The sequence below is a fragment of the Echinops telfairi genome, unplaced genomic scaffold (assembly GCF_000313985.2).
Source record: "Echinops telfairi isolate 266 unplaced genomic scaffold, ASM31398v2 ScPeMD7_4225;HRSCAF=4972, whole genome shotgun sequence".
Lineage (NCBI taxonomy): Eukaryota > Metazoa > Chordata > Mammalia > Afrosoricida > Tenrecidae > Echinops > Echinops telfairi.
The window spans coordinates 19799501-19807016 of record NW_022108124.1 but is presented as its reverse complement, the minus strand read 5'-3'; positions in this window follow the sequence as shown (position 1 = coordinate 19807016).

Genomic DNA, 7516 nt, shown 5'->3' with positions numbered 1-7516 from the left:
GAAGTGTGAAGAGGTAAATGATTACAAAGATAGATTTTCATTTCCATGTATACCAACTCAGCCTTTGCTTTCGTAGTGTACAAAAACCCCAACGCAGACAACAGATGCTTCTGTTTGCAGCCAGAGCAGACTGACTGTGACCCTACAATACGGACATAAGAAAATAGGGTCCAAGACTAAATTGAATGGACATCCTGACTAAAATTTTAAGATGTTGAATTGAAGAAATTGTGAAATACTCAGTTATGAGACTATATTAGTTATTGTGGACTCTGCTTACGTATTCAACAGCTGTGCGGTCACGTATCTTGTTGCTAAGGGTTCAGTTGAGTGTTCTCAGGTACTTCACTGCAGGAGCAGGTAACACCTATTAATTCATCCATGGACTAAAATCCAGACCCACTACCATCAAGTTGATTCTGACTCTTAGTAATCTTAAAGGGCAGAGAAGAACTGCCCCCTTTGGGTTTTTGAGACTCCAGATCTTTACAGGAGCAGACAGCCTCATTTTTCCCTTGTGGAGGGAGCCCCTGACTTAGCAGTTCGCAGCGCATGGGGTAACTGACTATTGCCACCAGTGCTCCTCCAGGGACCAGGCAGTTGTAAAATGATAACTGACCTATGTGAAGGAAGGCTGTAAGGAAATTGGAGGATACCTAAGTCAGGGAACATTTCATTGAGAAATGAACGCTAAACTGAGATTTGAAAGAGAAGATTTAGATGCAGGCATGGTAAAGCGCTCTCCAGGCAGTGATAATATGTACAGTGAAGTAGTAGTGGGGGAGCTACTGACCTTAGACACCAAAGAGAAGGTAGCATAGACCCTACAGTTTTAGGTATTTTTAGATTTTTTTTAAATTCTAGATTTTCATTAGAATTTAGTCACCAGTTTTTTCATTAAAAATTTTTTTTTCAGCCTTTTCATTAAAAAAATAAGTATAGCATTTGTTTCTATGTAATAGTGAACAAATTGCTTGTGTATTTGTTCTAACTGCAGAGCATTTAGATATAAGTAACATGCCTGAGTGCTTGAAAAGACTTTATATCCAATTACAGAAGAGTGAGACTATTTCCTTACAGTTTTCCTTCAACATGTGGTAAAAAAATCTTGTGGGGTATCTTTAAAAATACAAGTTAGTCTTACAGATTAAATTGATGTGGTTCCTGGGCGAATGCTCATTTGTTGAGCTAGCAATTTCGTATTCCATCTGCCTTTATGATTTTGATGACATTCAGTAAATGATCTGATCCTGTAGCTCTCAGCTTGTTTACCTGTAAAGTGAGGGTGTTACAGTCCCTTGTCTTTAGTGCATCTGTTAGTGCTGTTAGGAGGCCTACTGGGCAAAGACAGTGAAGGCCCGATGTGTGTGGATGTGTGCCGGCTTCATTTCTTTGTCACCTAAGATTGAAGTTGGAGGGCTCTGGCTCCTGATTGTCGCCTGTTTTCCAAAAGGAGAGCGTGTTCTTGTAGACTCTGCCTGTGCTGGGGTGCAGCCTGGGACTGGAGAGGAAGAAATCTTTCCATCTGGGTTTTAACGTCCTGGTGTATTTTCATGCTCCTTAGAACTTGTTTTTCCTTTTTTGTTCAGTTTTTGGGAAGATATGATTTTATTTTTACAATAAATTTTCAAATCCAGTTGTCTTGATTACAACAGTCAACACTATGTAAGCACTACTTAAAGTAGAACAGAACAAATCTCAAAGGCTTAAGTAGAGGGCTGTGGAAACCCAGAAGAAGAGAAGACGCATGGGAAATAGTCCGCTCTGTCAAGGAGGAAAGCAAGTCTTGGAGGATGATGGAATTCTACCAGAAGGAAAGGAAGGATTTTTAGGGTTGAGGTAAGAGCATGTGCAAATGAAGCTTGAAATAACGTTCAGTTGGAGAAAACTCCATAACCCAGTCATTTTGTCGACCCTATATAAGATTTGCAAGGCTGAAAATCTTGTTCTCATTTTTCTCCATCTTATCTATAGTCCATAGACCAAGATGTAGTTGTTAGACAAAGTAAGGGGATACTGCTTGTTTTAAAATCAGGAAAGAGGTGCATAGAGTTAAACTCTTTCACCAGACTTTCTCTATTTGTATGCTGAGCAAATAATCTCAGAAACGGAACTATACATGAAGAAGAACGTAACATCAGGACTGGAAGAAATACCGTTTACAACCTGCGACATGCAAATGACGCAACTTTGCTGAAAGTGAAAAGGTGGTGAAGCATTTGGGAAGATCAGAGACTCAAGGCTTCAGTATTGATTACAACTCAGTGGAAAGAAAACAAATCCTCGCGACTGGACCAGAAGATGCTGTGATCAATGGAGAAAACAGGCGTTGTGCCACCTTTGTTTTAGCGGGGCCCCCAGGGCAGTGCTCACAGAGGCAGCATTCCAGAAATCAGATGATGTGTTGGGCAGATCTACTGTGCAAGACCCCTTTCAAGGCCTGAGAGCAAAGATGTCAGACACTTTGAGGGCCTGAGCCAGGCCATGGTGTTTTCAGTCTCCTCATAGGCCTGTGCAAGTTGGACGGGGAGTAAGGAAGAGCGCAGAGGGCTGATGCAACTTAGACTAACTAGGGTGTTGGGAAGAATGGTGAAAGTACTGTGAACTAACTCCCAAGAGCAAACAGTTCTGTTTTGGAAGAAGTACAGCCCAACTGCTCCTTAGAATCCAGGGGGATGAGACTGCCTTTGGCCTCCTGGACTAGCCCAAACAAGTTTTACCAGCTCTTTAGCTCCATTAGAAAATGCTTGGAGGCACCTCACTCCCACCAGCAAACCTGCCAGAAGGCACTGAACTTTCTCTGTGGGCCCCAACGTGACGGGCACCAACTTGTACTGGTCTCCAGGTTCTGCTGTGGGAAGGCACAACGGAATAACCCCCTCCTGAGGGCTCTATAAGGAGGGAAGATTATGGAATTTACAGCGTGCAAAGGTCTTGTCCATGTAGGTATGAGAAACTGACATGAAGGTTCCACTGAATGTCTAATGACAGAGACAGGTTTCTTTGTCATGGGTAAGCCAGAAGGAATAGCAAGGAAAGTCAGGGTAATTGATAAAAAAAAACCAACTTGATTAAGCATGTGAAGGAGTTGGGAGAACTTTGATAGCTAAGGAGAAGAAAGAATAGAATTACTTTCCCGAAACAGAATCCAGGGTGGATGATCCCTTCAGGACCAATGGTGTCAGTGGCGATACTGGGAGGGTTGGGTGGAAAGGGGGAACATATTACAAGGATCTACATATAACCTCCTCCCTGGGGGATGGACAACAGAAAAGTGGGTGAAGGGAGATGTCGGACAGGGCAAGATATGACAAAATAATTATAAATTATCAAGAGTTCATGAGGGAGGGGAGAGTGGGGAGGGAGGGGTAAAATGAGCTGATGCCAGGGCCTTAGGTTGAGAGCAAATGTTTTGAGAATGATGAGGGCAGTGAATGTACAAATGTGTTTTACACAATTGATGTATGTATGGATTGTGATAAGAGTTGTATGAGCCCCTAATAAAACGATTAAAAAAAATTTACTCCCACATGCCATCAAGTTGATACTGACTTTTAGGGACCCTCTAGGACAGGATAGAACTGTCCCTGTGAGCTTCAGAGAATTTACAGAAGTGGAAAGTACCATCTTCCAAGGAGTGGTGGGTGGTTTCAAACTGTTGACCTTGGGGGTTGAAGCCCAACTCACAACCACTACACCACAGATGATCATTTAAAATGTATGAAATACTCCACAGTAGACATGTAGTGGAAAAGTAATTGGTGTTATATAGATTGTATGTACACTTATATAAAATATCTTAGCAATCTTCAGATACACAATTCAATGATACTATGTTCATCATGTGGTTCAATTATTACCCTTACCCACTCTGAAATTACAACATACCATCGTCTTTAACAGAGGTTAATTGTCTTCTAAACACAAGTTCTCCTTCACCCCTAATGAATGTGTGTGTGCGTGCGCGCGCGTCTTTTGTACTGGGCACCAGGAGTGTTAAAGCAAAAACGATTATTCCAGTCTTCCAAAAGTAGGAAGATGTTTCCAAAAGTTCATGGGAAAAATCCATTATTGTTTAGGGAATTGTTTATTACTGTTCATTCCATTAATTTTTTAAAACCCTCTCGCATGTGGTCCTCCCAAATACAGTATTACAGAGGACTTCAAAAGTTTGTGGGAAAAGGGAATTAAAGATAATGGAATTGTTCATTAATTTTTATGCAGTGTCATGGAAGCATGTATTAGTGTGTGTTAGGGTATTTGAAAGGAAGGATTCCTTTCTAGTGGCACCTTGCAAAAATCAGAATTCTATGGCAGCAAATGGAGCAGTATCATAGGGATGGTCCCTGAGCAAGTGTGAGGTGTCAGCTCTCTGAGGAGTATGGGGGACAGAAGGCTGGTGAGTTGGATGACACAAGAAGACTGCCAGGGAGTCGTTGGGAAAGAAGGCTGCTGTTGAGTCATAGAGGACTTTGAATGACAGGTAGAGGTTCAGATTTTGCCCTGGAAGGCGTGTGGACGCAGTGAAGGTTTATACTGCAGGTGAATGCTGTGGTAAAAGCCACTCCCTGGTGGCTAGAATGATGGGAGTTGAGATCCAGGAAGGTAGGAATAGCAATTGAGGTTGTAAAAGGCCTCATGCAATAAGCCCAGTTGGAATAGAAAAAGAATCAAATGAATGGAGATCCGTCCTAGAGGTAGTTTTGAACCTGGGTAAATTGGATTCTGTGACGTTTCAAAATAGAGTGTCTTGAGTTGGAAGACTATTAGGAAAGAAAAGTAGATTAGGTCTTGATAATTTTCATTTTGTGAGATTCTTTAATTTCTCCAGGATGATTATGGGATTAAATTCTTCTCCAGGAACTGTATAGTCTTATATTTAACATTCAGAATCATCGATCCATTTTGAATTCACTTGTGTATTGTGTGTGGTGTGAGCTTGCTTCATTTTTCTGCGAATGGATATCCAACTTTGCCAGCACCCTTTGTTTGGGGCAGAATCGTTTTATTTCCTTTCAATCCATTTTACTGTGAATTAGTGCATAGAAGCAGATAATCAGTGTTTTCTGGTGGTCTTTTAGGTGACCCCTGTGAAAGGGTCGTTTGACTCCTCAAGGGGTCGCGACCCACAGACTGAGAACCACTGCCCTAGAGGTTCACCGCTATGAGTCAGAATCCACCCGATGCCAATGAATTTGGTTTGGGTTTTAGGGCTCTGTGTGAAGTTGGTCCTTAGTTTTTCCATTTCCATAAAGAAAGCTGTTGGGGTTTATATTGAGATTGCATTGAATCTGTAGATTGTTTTAAGTGGACTTGACGCTTTCGCTGTATGAGGTCTTCCAATCTATAAGCATGGCATGTCTTAATTTTTGTAGGTCTCTTAGTCTCTTGGTATTAGTGTTTTATAATTTTCATTGTACAATTCATTTTGTTCCTAGTTAGATTAATTCCTAGGTTATTTATCAGTTGAGAAGCTATTGTAAATACCCCACCCCCAGTAGTCTTCATTAGTGAGGAATCCAACTGACTTTATTCTTGTGTGTTGGTCTTGCGCCTACAACACAGCCGAACTCTTCGTTTTAGCATTTTCCTTGTGGAGTCTTTAGGGTCTTTTATGTGTAAGTTCAAGTCATGTGTGAGCAGAAATAGTTACACTACTTCTTTCCGATGTTCATTTCTTTTATTTAACTTTTCATACTGTACTGACCAGGGCTCCCAGTACACTGTTGAGTGAGAGTGGCAGTAGCAGCCATCCTGGCCTGTTAATGTCCCCAAAGGGAAGGTTCTCCCTTTCTCTAGAAAGGTTAATATTGGCTGTTGGGTTTACATATATGCCCTTAATTACAGTGAGAAAATTCAAGCATGCTCTAATCCAAATAATTGATTCAAAATGTGTGAACATGCTTGTTTGTAATTTAAAACATGAAACATACATTTATTACTCCTTGTATATCTACTTTCTGGTGTGGTTTATTGAGCAATTTGTTCAAATTACATTGCTTGAGACACTTGAGGATTATGCACCAAACATCTACTACTTAGTCTGCTGAAACAGATGATGTCTAAAGAAATGCCTGTTCGGTATAACCAAAGAAATATCTTTCTTAAAGGTCTGTTCTCAATTATCTTGGAGGTGATCAGTGATGTAGACAATTAGAAACAACAGTATTTAGAAAACATCTCCCTCATTTTCGTGGTAGAAGATGGAGGAAATATTAGCTGACATTCTTGGGATGCAGGAGAATCAAATTTGAACTGGTTTTAAAACATTGGAAACACATGAAAAGACAATTAAAGTGATAATCATGGACCTTAGAGGCACATCTCAATCCGTCACAAGTTAATTCAGATGGGACTGAACGGGGAGCGGGGGTGGGTGGGTGAGGGGTTGAGGAGGTGGGGTTCACTTTTTCTGATTCTTTTTCTCTTTCTTGAAAGATTTGCTTCTCTCCTCTTCTCAGTCTTTATTTTGTTAAAAAATCATGTCTCCCACAATTCCCTCTCCAGTTCTGGTGCTAAGTGGACAGAGTGAGTTACTTTTTCAAATTTGAGTTCTTTATGTCCAGAAAAGAGAGCCTGGGCCTCCTGCAGCAGATTGCCATTTCTGGAACATCAGCCGTGGCAAGGGGTTGGGTCTCTTTGTGCAATCATAGCTGCCTGGAGCCAATGGGATGGGAGAGCAACTGGGTGGCGGCAGGGTGAGTAGGGTGAGGTTGGCGTCGTTGTGAACAACAGGGAAGGTGGAATAAGTACTGCTACGATCATTGTATCTGTATCTGTTGGGGTTCTGCTTTCAAGTTTTGGGGGTACATATCTAGGAGTGGACTTTCTAAATAATGTAGTAGCTTTAATTTTAGTTTTTTTTTTTTAAGAACCATAAAGCTTAATGTTTTGATAAGGCATTTACTGTATATACTCGAGTATAAGTTGAGTCTTTCAGCACCTTTAAAAAAAATAATTTTGGGGGGGGGCTCATTAAACAACTCTTATCACAATCCATACATACATCAGTTGTGTAAAACACATTTGAACATTCGTTGCCAGCATCATTCTCAAAACATTTGCTCTCCACTTAAGCCCTTGGCATCAGCTCCTCATTCCCCCCCCCCCCCATGAACCCTTGATAATTTATAAATTATTATTTTGTCATATCTTACACTGTCCGACTTGTCCCTTCACCCACTTTTCTGTTGTCCATCCCCCAGGGAGGAGGTTATATGTAGATCCTTGTAATCAGTTCCCCCTTTCCACTCCACCTTCCTTTAGCACCTTTTTAACGCAGTTTTTGTGGTAAAATTAGGTGCCTCGGCTGATATTCAGGTTGGCTTATACTCGAGTATATACAGTATTTGAGGGGAAGAGAATTGAATATGTAAAGAATGTCAACCTGTACAAAACCTCCCTAACTTCAGGCATTAATATGTGACTGATGTTGAGAAACATTTGCTTCCATGGAGAAGGACATGGCGCTGGGTAAAGTAGAGGGGCAGGGACAAAGAAAGGGGGGGCCCTGAAG